The sequence below is a fragment of the Vicugna pacos genome, chromosome 2 (assembly GCF_048564905.1).
Source record: "Vicugna pacos chromosome 2, VicPac4, whole genome shotgun sequence".
Lineage (NCBI taxonomy): Eukaryota > Metazoa > Chordata > Mammalia > Artiodactyla > Camelidae > Vicugna > Vicugna pacos.
In genome coordinates this window covers 19,381,108-19,395,305 of record NC_132988.1, presented here as the reverse complement: position 1 = coordinate 19,395,305, position 14,198 = coordinate 19,381,108, and the positions used below count along the sequence as shown (strand labels likewise).

At 37.6% G+C, this 14,198-nt stretch overlaps 1 long non-coding RNA gene across 1 annotated transcript in view; it reads right to left on the bottom strand.

Moving 5' to 3' along the window:
• Positions 1-470: 470 nt before the first annotated feature.
• LOC140701157 (uncharacterized) overlaps positions 471-14,198 on the bottom strand; it is a 45,230-nt gene continuing 31,502 nt past the window's right edge. The window contains exon 3 of the long non-coding RNA XR_012080064.1: positions 471-717. This is a non-coding gene — a long non-coding RNA (uncharacterized lncRNA). The remainder of the gene's footprint in view (positions 718-14,198) is intronic.

The following is a 14,198-nucleotide window of genomic DNA, read 5'->3' as shown; positions in this document are numbered from 1 at the left end:
ATCTCACCTCTTTGCCTAATTTAGGAGTTCCTCCTTCTACTTTATTGTTTCACCTTGCACATAATTCTATTGTAGCATTTATCACATTGTACAGTCTGCTTACATGCCTGTCTCATACCCTACATTGGGAGTAAGTCTTAAAATTTCTGGGATTATCACAAAATCTGGTAACATGAATAGAGTGGCTTCCTGGCTACTGCTGTAACTTTAAATTCTGAGGGCAATGAAACCGGTTGGGGATGACTGGTGACACAGAATAGGAAAGGACACGGGTTTGGGAGAATATGTGGTAAAATGATCATGACATTTTTATACAGATCTCATGAGAAAATTTAAAGCTCTATTAATAAAAACAATTCTTTGCATCTGCTTTTTTTAATGCCTGTCATTAAAAGGGGTGGAGGATGCAAAGCACCTGCGGGGCAACAGGGACGAAAAGATCTAGATTCCAGGAGATAGATACAAGGCTACAGGGTTTCAATAGTTACTTTATGCTCACTTGGTAGAAGAGATCACCATGCTTGTTCTCTCCCCCTGGGCCTCTTCCACAGCTTTCCTTGCAGTCAGGTAAGGCTCTTTGACTCAGTTCTGCCAATCGGATGTGCACGGAAGTGAATGTGCTGTGTCCTGGCTGAGTCACTGACACTTCTGAAACACAATCCTCCGTGCTCTTTCCACTTCTAGGTGGCAGGAATGGAAATGATCCCCATAGTGACCCTGAAAACCCAATGTTGAAGAAGAGAACACAAGATGAAAAGGACTCTGTGTCCCTGCTGCTGCAGGGAGGAGAGTTATCTGATCAGACATACCCAGAGATCAGACTGTTATGTGATCAGGAAACATAGTTTTATCATATAAAGTGTGGAATATTGAGATCTGTTTGTTATAGCGGTAAGTCTAACCCTAACTTAAACAAAAACTATTTCCTTTCTCAGCTATTTGTTCATGAGTTCTGTTCCTCTGAATTACTTAAAATGTCCAAATAGAATTGAACCACGTCCACCCATCTTACTAAGAAAAACAAGAGTTTCATCCACAGCCAAGCTCCATGGACACAATGTCTCACCTTATTGCTTTGCCATTCACTATAGTGTGTCCTTGTCTGAATATTTTAGACTAATTCACCTCTCCGTACATCCTCCTGACCTTAGGAAGGCGAAAGAGAGAGTTCAGAGCAAGAAGCATTTTAGTTAAATAGATGACTCAGAAGTTGCACACAGTAGTTCCTCTCATACCTCATTAATTTGAACCTGGTTATATGGAAAGAAAAGAGAGAAAAGTAATCTCTAGATGGTATACCTATTTCCAGCTTCTATTACTAAAAGGAAGAAGAAAATGGATACTAGGGGACAAGCAGCTCTTCTGACTAAGTATTTATCTACATACTACTTTTCACTCCTAGAACACCTGCACCCTGTCCCCGAGGGAGAGAATCCAAGTTCCCATCAAGTTTCCTCAACCGGCTCAGAGTCTAGGAACACTAAGTAGTTTCCCTTTATTATAAATCTGGAAATCTTATCCCAAACCTCCCTTAGCTCCCTCACCTCCTTTCCTCTTGTCTCAGAGGATGGGATGATTGTTCTGCATGCGGTCTAAATCCCCAACTCTCTCTTCTCTGAAAATTTCCTTCCTAAACCATCACTTCTACTTTGTATCTCCTGTTATCAGTGATGCCCCATCAATACTGTTCTCTCCTTCCTACCAGCAAAGACTCTACCACCTCTTTTACGTTGAAAGTGTGTATCAATCCTGCATCTTTTCTGAGCTAAGCTCCATCAGTAGCCTTCTGCCACCACTACAAATTTTTAAAAAGAATTCATGTATTTCACTTCTCTCTGATTCCTCCATCCACTGAAATCTTAGCCTCCATTCTGCCTCTGAAAACTCTTTAGCGCCACATTGACAATTTTAGTGACTTTGACAATCTTGATCTGTGAATTATTTGACACTGTGACTCATTCTGGAAATGCTTCTTTATCTTCTAGGACATCATGTTCTAACCTCTTCTCCTCTTGCCCTTTGACCAACCAATATGAATTATTAAAAAAATTTTTTAATTGAAGTGTAGTTGATTTAGAATGTTAGTTTCAGGTGTACAGCACCGCCGAGTCCTTTCTCAGTTCCATATTTATTTGCATGCCACTAAAAGTTGGTGTCTTCTGTGTCTGTTCTTGGTATTCTTTTCTTCTCACACTACATCTTCTCTCTCGTCTACTTTATCCTTTTCCATAGCTGCAGTTCTCAGCTCGATGCTAATGAGTCCCAAATCTATATTTACACTCTAACCCCCTTTCCTGAGCCCAATTCATCTAAACTGCGTTATAGACACCTCCTCTTAGAATTTCCACAAGCACATCAAAGTCAGTAAGGACATCATGCTCCCCCTTTTGTGTTCTTTCTTTCTCAGTAAATGGTGCCATCATCCACTGTCTCAACCAGGCAGAAAGTCTGGATTCATCAATAAGTCCTCTTCCCTTTTCTTCATTTCCATATATCAGTCAGTCATCAACTCTTATGGACTCAGTCCTCCAGATATCTCTTAATTCTTTAAACTTGGCCATTCATTTTCATCCTGTAACTACCACCCTAGCTTGGGCCACCACCATAGCTCACATAAATACTGCTGTAGCTAACTGTCCTCCTCTCCTGGGGTCTTGCTCCCATCCAGTCTGTTCTTCATGCTGTGGCTGGACTATTTGATTAAATCAAACACAATTCCTCAGGATACCACTTCTCTACTCAGATATTTTCAATGCTTTCTCATCTTCTTCAGGATAAAGTGGAAATTCTTCAACACGTCATTTGGAGGCTTCCCTGACTTGGATCCAGTGCCATTTCCAGACTCATCTCTGCCCATCCTTCCAGTCACATTTGGCCATCAGTCATGTTAATTTTTTTTCGTCATTTAATGAGATCTTGGTTTTCTTGCCTTCAGGCCTTTCCACACACCATGCCTATTGTCTGAAGAGTTCCCCCTCCTCTTCTCTCCTAGTAGATGCTTACTCATTCTTCAGATTTCAGCTTAAATATAAATTCTTTGGGATTTTTGCCTGAACTGCAGATGAGAGTCACCCCCAGTGCTCTATGCTCCTGTAACCCCTGTCCTAGTGTCCTGGGGCTGCCATAACAGCACACCACAAACTGGGTGACTTAAAACAACAGAAATTTATTTTCTCACAGTTCTGGAAGCTAGAAAGTCAAAACCAAGGTGTCAGCAGGGCTCTCTCTGAGGCTCTGGGTGGAGTCCTTCCTTGCCTCGTCCTGTCTTCTAGAAGTGGCCAGCATCACTGGCGTTCCTTGGCTTTTGCTGCATCACTCCAACCTCTGCCTCTGTCATCAGGTGGCCTTCTCTCTGTGTCTCTGCATCTCTGTGTTTAGATAGTGTTTTCCTTTTCTTATAAGGATGCCGATCATATTGGATTAGCGCTCACCTTAATGACTACAAGGAATTTGATTATATCTGGAAAGACTATTTCCAAATAAGGTGGCATTCATAGGTACTGGGGGTTAGAAGTTCAATATATCTTTTGGGGGGGATAGTTCAAGCCACAAGACCTCCCATAATTTCCTTTTCACAATACTCGTCCCTCTGTATTGTAATTATTCAATGTTAACCTTCCCAGGTAGACCCTTCTTCCCTTTCTCATTGGATCCCCATTATTTGAGATAATAAGAGCACTTCTGGGAAGAATGACTGTGAGCTAAGAGGCAAAGTTGTGGGCTGAAGACTGGAGAAGCAGCTCAACCAAGAAATCGATGCTGGAAATTTCCAAGCTAAAATAAACAGCAGGATTCCTTCACAAGCTGGGGTTAGACACAGAGTGGGCAGAGAGGTAGGGGAGGTATGAAGCAGGGTCAGCTCCGGCACAAACTTTACAAAAGCAGAATTACTTTTTGCAATTTGTAGCCTCTCTTTTGCATGAGGTTTGCCAGCCTCCTGGGCAGGGGACTGAGCCCTAAAGTTTTGGATTTTTTTCTCTCAGGCTGCTGAAATATTTTTCTCTGTCCTCACACGTCTCTTAGTCTAAAGGGTGTGATTATGTCCACACAACCTGGGCTCCTCAGAACAAATTTTACGATTCACAGGGAAGAGAACAGAACACAGAGAACACACACAGTATTTATGGATGCATTATTGTGTTTCTCTAGCTTTTATTTATTGCCTATTCCTGGAAAGAAAAGCTTGTATGTATGATTCAGCGGCTGATTATTTATGCCCTTGACTCCCCACTTCCCAGCTCATATATCCTTTAGTTTTCGATTCAGTACCTGAAACAAATCACAATAAAAGTCTCATAGTACATGATGTGAAAATCTTTCAACCTAGCAATTTTAAAAACACTTTCATTAAGGTGCTGGTAGAAATTGATGCTATTGACTAAAATCAGTTAAAATATTTTGGGTACTTTATGCATCATTTCTTTTACTTTCACATTAGAATTAGTCAAAACAAGAGTCATGGTAAGAGTTCAGCTGTTTATTGGTTGTCATAGACTCTGTTTGTGATTTACTGTGGGACACAGGGATTTGGGGAACTAATCGTGGAAGGGAGAGATAGGAGTATAAGTAAATAAATAAAATACAATTTGAGGAAAAATTTTGAAATCTACTGGTTTAGTTAATTAGGATTACTGGCTTAAAGTTCTCTGAGATAATTCTCATACATACATGAATGCTTACATATATATATATATCTACACGATTAAATTTAAATTATTAATAATTTGTTCAAAAAGTGCTATTAGAGTAGGTTTAGAGCAGTGGTTCTTAAGCAGGGACGATTTTCCTCCAATGGGACATTTGGCAGTGTCTAGAGACATTTCTGGTTATCACATGGGTGGGGATGAGGGGATGGGAGGGGATGCTACTGGCATTTAGTGTAAAAGCCCAGAGTGCTGCTGAACATCCCACAATGCATAGGACAGCTCCCACACCAAAGATTACTGACTCAAAATGGCAACAGTGCTGAGACTGAGAAACCCTGGTTTAGAGGATGAACACTTAGCTGATATAAAAAGGAATTTTCTATTTACTTTTCTCGGCCCCCCACCCCTTTTTTCCTTTTATTTTTACCACTCTCCATAATCCCACGACTAAAATTCTTAAATATTAATTCACAAAATTGAAAAGCAGAATGGGAGAGAAGGTGAGTCCTGTTCTCCTTGAGGCTGGATCATTTTCTGGTAGGAAATGAGGCAGCATATGCACTCTTCCCAAAATGGTTCTTTCAGCCACAAGGGAGCCCCAGGACCCCGACTGAATCAGCGTGATGGAGGCGACTCTTACCAGGCGCTGCTGTTCTATCTGTAAGCTTTTGTTGAACATGAGAGTACTCGTGGGTGTCATTTAGGAAAGAAGAACTATTTCTGGTAATTATTCAGAAGCCAGAGGAATCTACAATGATGGAAAAAGTGTTTCCCCCCTCACCAAGAGCTTAAAAGAAAATAACCTCCCCAAAACGAAGTTGTGAGGTTTGGTTCCCTGGCAGCCAAGATGTCATTACAGTAATGTGACACCTCTGATACTTGTGGAACAGAAGAATCTATACCCGACTTTTAAGACAATACAAATCTGAGAATAGATGTTAGGGTGATTGTTTTTAGTGTTTCCAAATTAATTCCTATATTTAGACTTTGAGTAAAGCATTATAATGAGTATCTCTCTTGTAATGATAGATTGCACCACGCACAAATCAGACTGAGAACATGACTAATAATGACCTTCAAAGAATGGAACCTGGAATTGTTTAAGGGTGATTGTTCTTAAACTCCTCATGGCTCAGTTCTTCACCTTACTCATCCCTCATCTTATCAGAGAGACTATCTGTCTACTCCACCTGAAAAAGCAGTTCCTAGGCTGACCCTATCACTCTCCGTTCCCCACTTTATTTTATTATATAACATTTACCATCACTGGACAAAATGTGTATTTACTTGCTTATCCATTTATTGACTTTCCCAGACGTTTCATCCCCACTATGATGGAAGCTATACTGTAGCAGAGCTTTTGATTTTTAATGTTGTATTTAACAAGCACTTACATAGTACCTACTATTTGCCAGGGATTGTTCCAAGGACTCTGTAAAGATGAACTCATTTAAACCTTATAACAATTCTAAGATGTCTATTCTATTTTTATTCCCATTTTTTTGATGAGGAAACTGAGGTGTAGAGAACTTAACGTGCCCCAGGTTACACAGCTAGTTAATGGCAGAGTCAGTACTGGAATCAGACAGTCTCAATTCAGTCTGTGCTCTTAACCTTTATGCTTACACGTGCAACTCCCAGAACAACACCTGACTCAGATCAGGCTTCAATATATATTTGTTGGTTGAATGAAACGGTCCTGCAAACACATGTGAAAGTAATCAAGCAGTATTTTACCGAGTTATTTAGACCAAGAATTAAATTTCTGAACACTCAAGTATGTAAATCACAATTACACTATTCAACATCAAGATATAAATTCAATGATTCATTTTGTGTATAAAAGGCAATGGTTTTAAAATCTGTCATTAGCAAGGGGGTTCCACTCAATAGGAAAACATTTAAATCTTTCGGAAACAGTAGTCATTCAGGTTGAATCAAGAAGTAATAATCCACTTTCTCATCAACATTTGTTAATTCAACAAGGATTCATTGAGTCCTTACCCTGTGGTTCTATGTATTTGAGATATACCAGCAGGAAATGAGAAGACAAAAAATAATGCCAGCTAAGTCAAAGGTCCCTCCTCACACGGTACTGACAATTTAGCAGTAAGCACTACTTTATCATTCTTCAGTGTTAAAACTAGTGTTTGTTTGTTTTTATTTTATTTAAATCCAAGTTTAACTTTATAGTTGGCTTTTTTTTTTTTGGTGGGGGAGTGGGGAGGTAATTAGGTTTATTTATTTATTTTTTAGAGGAGGTACCGAGGATCTAACCTAGGACCTTGTGCGTGATAAGCCTGCGCTCTACCACTTGAACCATACTCTCCTCCCTTAGTGTTTGTTTTTAAATACCACTGGATAGTCAGATCTTCCCAGATCTGACTTTTTCATCATAAACTGCAGAACTCAGCAGTTAACTCTGAGAACACATAATAATTGACTCTAGCTCCCTATTGGAAGGAAAAAGATTATGGACAAAGAATAAATATATTATATGAAAATAATGTATATGTGGGAACTCACTTTATCCATCTGTCATTGTTCTACTAAAAGAAACAAACATAACCCACAGGGAGGAGCGTTGTGACTGAGGGGTGACTGCTGTCCTGCCCGGACCCCTAAGAGGACCTCTGGTTCTCCCTGGAAGCATGAAGAAAGGTTTTAAAGCTCTGCAGACATTTGCCTGGAGGGGAGAGAAAGCTCACTTCGAGAAAAAAGAACAGTCTATGTAATAGGGAAGAACAAATCTGACTCCATATTAGATCTGTCCCTTTAGTGCTAATCCTGTGCACAGTTTCCTGTGCTTAGTCATGCTGGTTCTGCACCTTTTGTAATAGAGTGTTACCTATATCCTGAAATATACAGGACAGCCCTTTTTCAAGGCTCTGACCTTTAGGGTATAACACTTTTCCATTCAAACAGAGATAAAAAGTTGCAATACTATCCACCCCACACCAGGCATTTCTGAGGATCAGATGAGATACTTTGATGTGCTATTTGTATTTATTAATACCTTGCCTTTTGGGATATTAATAGTGGATGTGAGGTGGCTCACAGTAATGACTCAAGGATATATAATAATGAACTATAAAGAGAAAATTGGGACAAAGAAAAAGACAGTAAGAATCTTAGTCATAACAATGATTTGGGTTTCAAATTTAACTGGGAGTTTCAAGGTAGCCAAAAGAAAAAGTGACACAGAATTGATGTTTCTTATGTGGAAAGCTTGATGCATGAGTTCCTCAGAAGAAGCAGAGCTCTTCTTAGAAGGAAAAACTTAGAAGGAATTTTTTCACAGCGGAGTTACAGTGAGAGATGTGGCAGACAGTCTCCATAACGGTATTTTACAGCAGCATTAATATGGACTCCGTTAAGGGGCTAAGCAACTTGCTCCAAGTAGGTAACATGACATCTGATGATACAATTTGATCTTAAGATTGAATTTAAAGTACTCCGCTCTGAGGTTAAAAAAAATTCTCCCATTTGTTCCTTGTGTTTTTATAATTCCATATTTTATTCATTTAGATCTTCCATCAGTCTGGCATTTATTTTGGTGGTGTATATAAAATAGAAATAAAAGTTAATTGTTTTTTTCAAGGTGGCCATTCAGTTGTTCAAACACCACTTGTTGAATAGCTTAATTTAAAAGGCGACTTTTAGCATCTCCTAAACTTCCCTATCCCTTCGGATCTGTATCTGGACTGTTAGTTCTCTTCCATTGCTCCATCTGTGCCTGTATCACCATTTTACATCACTGCACTGCTTTAATTATAGCATCTTTATTGTGTATTTTAATATCTGATTGGGTCATAATGCATTCCAGTATTTGGCTATTCTTCTTTGTTTATTTTTATATGCATGGCATAATCACGCACTCACTTTCCAAAAGAATCATGATGCTATTTGTTATTGAGATAATGTTGAATTATTATTAATTTATATATACGACATTAGGCCTTCTGACACAAGCATGTGATTTTTCCATTGAGTATAGCTGATGTACAATATTAAATTAGTTTTAGGTGTACAACATAGTGATTTATAATTTTTAAAGGTTCTATTCCATCTACAGTTAGGATAAAATACTGGCTATAGCCCCTGTGGTATACAATATATCCTTGCAGATTATTGATTTTATGCATTATAGGTTGCACCTCTTAATTCCCTATCCCTATCTTGCCCCTCCCACTTCCTTCTTCCTATATGTTACCACTAGTTTGTTCTCTACCATCTGTGAGTCGGTTGCTGAGTCCAAGCTCATACTGCTTGCTGCACGACAGGCCAATAAATTAAGAGATGAGGCACTGGGGCAAGGAATAGTGACTTTATTTGGAAAACCAGCAGACTGAGAAGATGGTGAACTAGTGTCTGAAAGAACCATCTTACCCAAGCTAGAATTTAGGCTTCTTTTATACTAAAAAGGGCAGGGATGTGGCTGGTTGTTGCACACTTCTTGGTGCCAGAATCCCTTCTTTATTTTTCCAGCTGTCCACATAGATCTGGTCACAATGTTCCTGTAAACCTCTAACAAGACAGTTGTTATTTTCTGTTCTGCAACTCTTAATTAATCTCTACATGAATGGAGAAGTGTCATAGCTTTAAAGGTCAGAGACCTGAGAATGGGCTATCCTGTATTTTTCAGGCTATAGGCGACATTCTTTTATAAAAGGGGCAGAGCCAACATGACTAAGCACAGACAACGGAGCATAGAGGTTAGAGCTAAAGGAATGGATCCAAGATGGAGTCGGGTTTGTTCTTCTCTGTTATAAGTCTGTTTCTTTTTTCTTATATTCACTAGTTTGTTTTGCTAGCATGTGATTTGAATTTCCATGTATTCTTCTTTCCATTTGTTTTGTTTTTCTTATTTTTGTCCCTTACATTATGAAGTACTCTTGATATAAATTTTGTATTTTCCTTGTTAACTACTTTCCCAGGTATTTTTGTTGTTGTTATTGAATACAGTGTATCTTAACCTATTTTACATCATATATCTGGTGGCTGTTTATGTATGTACAGGCAATTAACTTCTGTATATTTACTTTTTCTCCGCCACTGTACCAACTTGTCTTATTATTTGGAATAGTTTTCTTAGATGAATTTCTGATATTTTCTACATGTACTATCATATTATCTACACAAATGATAATTTTATCTGCTCCCCTCCAATTTTTATGCTGATTATGTATTTTCTGTGTTTATCGCATTGTCATGTTATTGGTGATAGTGAGGCTCTTTGTCTTATTCCTAACTACAGTTTTAAATGTTTTCCATTGAGCAAGGTGCTGACCAATGCTATCATGTTTAGGAAGAATCCATTTGTTCCTATTTTAAGATCTGTACCTTTGCTTTTTTAACAATACTGGATATTGAATTTATCAAGTTCTTTTTCAGCATCTATAGAGTTGATAATACGATTTTTCTCTTTTAATCAACTACTCTTAGTTATAAGATTTTCTTACAGTGGATCACCTTGAATTTCTGATGGAATATATTTGGTAATATTTTATTTGGAATTTTGCTTCTATATTCATAAGTGAGTGTAGTTTATAATTTTTTATGTGATCATGATGGTTTTTAGTATCAGTGTTATCATTTTGTAACAATAATCTAAAAGGATCCTTTTTCTGTACTCTAGAATAGTTTAAGAACATTGGGATTTTAGTTTCTAAAATATCTGGTAAAATACTACTATGAAATTATTTAATTATATTGCTTTATTTGAGGGAATGGCTGCTCTGACAAATTTCTCTATTTTTGATGGTAATTTATCTGTTTAGATTTTTTATATTTCTGGAATTAATTTTGGTAATTTATATTTTCTCAGAAAATAGTCATGCATGCAGGTTTTCAATTTTTTTTTCTTAGAATTGAGAACATTATTTTCAATAATATTGTAATTTTGTTTATACCTATTGTTTTTGATATCTTGTCTTTTTAATTTTGTGCTCCCTTTTCTTGATTAGATTATCTAATAGTTTATCTATTTTGTTAACTTCCTCTCCAAGAAATCAGTTGTTGGATATATTTAATTGGCTCTACCTTTTCCTGTTTTCTCCCTTTGATTTTCTAATTCCTGTCCTTAAATTCATTTTTTAAGTTTTTCTAACCTTTTGAGTTCAATTTTTAATTTGTTTTTAATTTTTTGTAGCTTATTTTTTTAAGTATAAAATTTATTATTATTTTTTTCAGTGTCCATAATGTGGCCCTTTAAAAAATTTTTTTTAAATGAAAACATGATGATCCAAAACCTATGAGATGCAGCAAAAACAGTTCTAAGAGGGAAGTTTAGAGCATTATCTCAAGAAAAAATAAAAATCTCAAATAAACAACCTAACCTCCTTACACCTAAAGCAATGGAAGAAGAAAGAACAAACAAAACCCAAAGTTAGCAGAAGGAAAGAAATCATAAAGATCAGAGCAGAAATAAATGAAACTGAGACTAAAAACAAAATAGAAAAGATCAATGAAACGAAAAGCTGGTTCCTTGATAAGATAAACAAAATTGATAAACCTTTAATCAGAACTATCAAGAATAAAAAGGAGAGGGCCCAAATTAATAAAATGAGAAATGAAAAAGGAGAAGTTACAACGGACACCACAGAAGTACAAAGGATCATAGGAGACCACTACAACTACACGTCAATAAAATGGATAACCTAGAAGAAAAGGACAAATTCTTAGAAAGGCACAATCTCCCAAGACTGAACCAGGAAGAAATAGAAAATATGAACAGACCAATTACCAGTAATGAAACTGAATCATTTTTTTGCTTATTAATACAAGTCTTTAAGGTAATGGATTTTTCTTTTCAGTACTGCTTTTTCAGTACTGCTTTATCTGTGTCAAAGATAATAACAGCTAACATTTATTAAGTGCTTAACATATTTTAGGGACTGTTCTAAAATTTTTCAGCAGCACCGTTAAGTAGTTATGATTATTATCACCACCATTTATCAGTGAAGAAACAGCCCTGAGGAAACAGACAACAGTAACAACAACACTGAAACAAAGAACGTACTTTTCCAAGTCAGCCAGCCATCAAAGGTCTCTATGAATATGGGAAGCAGGGCATCTGCTAAGATTTGTCTCAGCTCTGATCTCTGATTAGTCCAAATTAATTTTTTACATACCAAACAAAGCACTAATGCATCTCTCTCTGCTGGCTTGTGAAGAAGAGAATTTGCCTTTGTTTAATACTAGGAATTGCTTAACAGGCACGGATAAGTTTGCAAGGAAAGTCTGGAGACAGAAAGATGGCAAAAATGAGGCAGGGTTGTTCATATGCTCTGTGTGTGACTCACCACTGATAGATGAGTCACTGGGGCTAGGTGGAGGGTCAGATACAATACTGACCTTCCTCATTGCATCCCAGACAACTGGACTTTTCTTATATCATCTTATATCCCCCTCCCAGATTTCTTCACTTCTAAAAAAGTCAAGAATCAGTACTTGGACAAGTGGTCAAGAAGCAGCAGTATGCTGGCTTCTTTACGGGTAATCACAGAAAGAGAGAGGACACACATGCTTGCAGGCTTATATCTGTATTACAAATAGGGGTATGCTCTTTTAAAATCAACATAATAACACCCTCCTAGATGACCTGCACACACTCCCTTCATCCTAGGTCATCTGAGTTCATTCACACTGGCTGCAGCTTATTGGAACAGGTATGGACATCACATTCAAAGTAGGTCAGTAAAGATCTCTTTCCTAGGAGTTGGAAGACAGGGACTTCAGTTAATTTCTGTTGGACTTTTAATTAGAGAGACTATTTAAAACTGGGTCTCGGCAATCATGAGCACACTAAAACAAAGAAAGTGAGAGAGAGGGAGAGAGGGAGAGACGGAGAGGGAGAGAGAGAAATGTGGCATATATGAAGTGTCAATAGAAATCGAGGGTTCTGTGACCCCAGGAGAGAGAGAGAAAATAACCTCGTTTATTAACTTTCAGTCCCTGGTTCCAGTTTTTTGTGAGACCTGATTGTTTCTCCTACCATTGAGTTTCATGAGACAGTCTTACGTTTTTTTCTTTTGCTTAAATTTAATTCATTGAGTTCTGTTGATTTTTTTTACATTTTTTATTGATTCATAATCATTTTACAGTGTTGTGTCAAATTCCAGTGTTCAGCACAATTTTTCAGTCATTCATGGACATATACACACTCATTGTCACATTTTTTTCTCTGTGATTTATCATAACATTTTGTGTATATTTCCCTGTGCTATACAGTGTAATCTTGTTTATCTATTCTACAATTTTGAAATCCCAGTCTATCCCTTCCTACCCTCTACCCCCCCCCCCCCCCGGTAACCACAAGTCTGTATTCTCTGTCCATGAGTCTATTTCTGTCCTGTATTTATGCTTTGTTTTTGTTTGTTTTTGTTTTTTAGATTCCACATATGAGCGATCTCATATGGTATTTTTCTTTCTCTTTCTGGCTTACTTCACTTAGAATGACATTCTCCAGGATCATCCATGTTGCTGCAAATGGCATTATGTTGTCGGTTTTTATGGCTGAGTAGTATTCCATTGTATAAATATACCACCTCTTCTTTATCCAGTCACCTGTTGATGGACATTTAGGTTGTTTCCATGTTTTGGCTATTGTAAATAGTGCTGCTATGAACATTGGGGTGCAGGTGTCATCCTGAAGTAGATTTCCTTCTGGGTACAAGCCCAGGAGTGGGATTCCTGGGTCATATGGTAAGTCTATTCCTAGTCTTTTGAGGAATCTCCACACTGTTTTCCATAGTGGCTGCACCAAACTGCATTCCCACCAGCAGTGTAGGAGGGTTCCCCTTTCTCCACAGCCTCTCCAGCATTTGCCATTTTTGGATTTTTGAATGACGGCCATTCTGACTGGTGTGAGGTGATACCTCATTGTAGTTTTGATTTGCATTTCTCTGATAATTAGTGATATTGAACATTTTTTCATGTGCTTTTTGATCATTTGTATGTCTTCCTTGGAGAGTTGCTTGTTTAGGTCTTCTGCCCATTTTTGGATTGGGTTGTTTATTTTTTTCTTATTGAGTTGTATGAGCTGCTTATATATTTTGGAGATCAAGCCTTTGTCGGTTTCACTTGCAAAAATTTTCTCCCATTCCGTAGGTTTTCTTCTTGTTTTATTTCTGGTTTCCTTTGCTCTGCAGAAGCTTGTAAGTTTCATTAGGCCCCATTTGTTTATTCTTGCTTTTACTTCTTCTAGGAGAAAATTTTTGAAATGTATGTCAGATAATGTTTTGCCTATGTTTTCCTCTAGGAGGTTTATTGTATCTTGTCTTATGTTTAAGTCCTTAATCCATTTTGAGTTGATTTTTGTATATGGTGTAAGGGTGTGTTCTAGCTTCATTGTTTTACATGCTGCTGTCCAGTTTTCCCAACACCATTTGCTGAAGAGACTGTCTTTATTCCATTGTATGTTCTTGCCTCCTTTGTCGAAGATGAGTTGACCAAAAGTTTGTGGGTTCACTTCTGGGCTCTCTATTCTGTTCCATTGCTCTATATGTCTGTTTTGGTACCAATACCATGCTGTCTTGATGACTGTAGCTC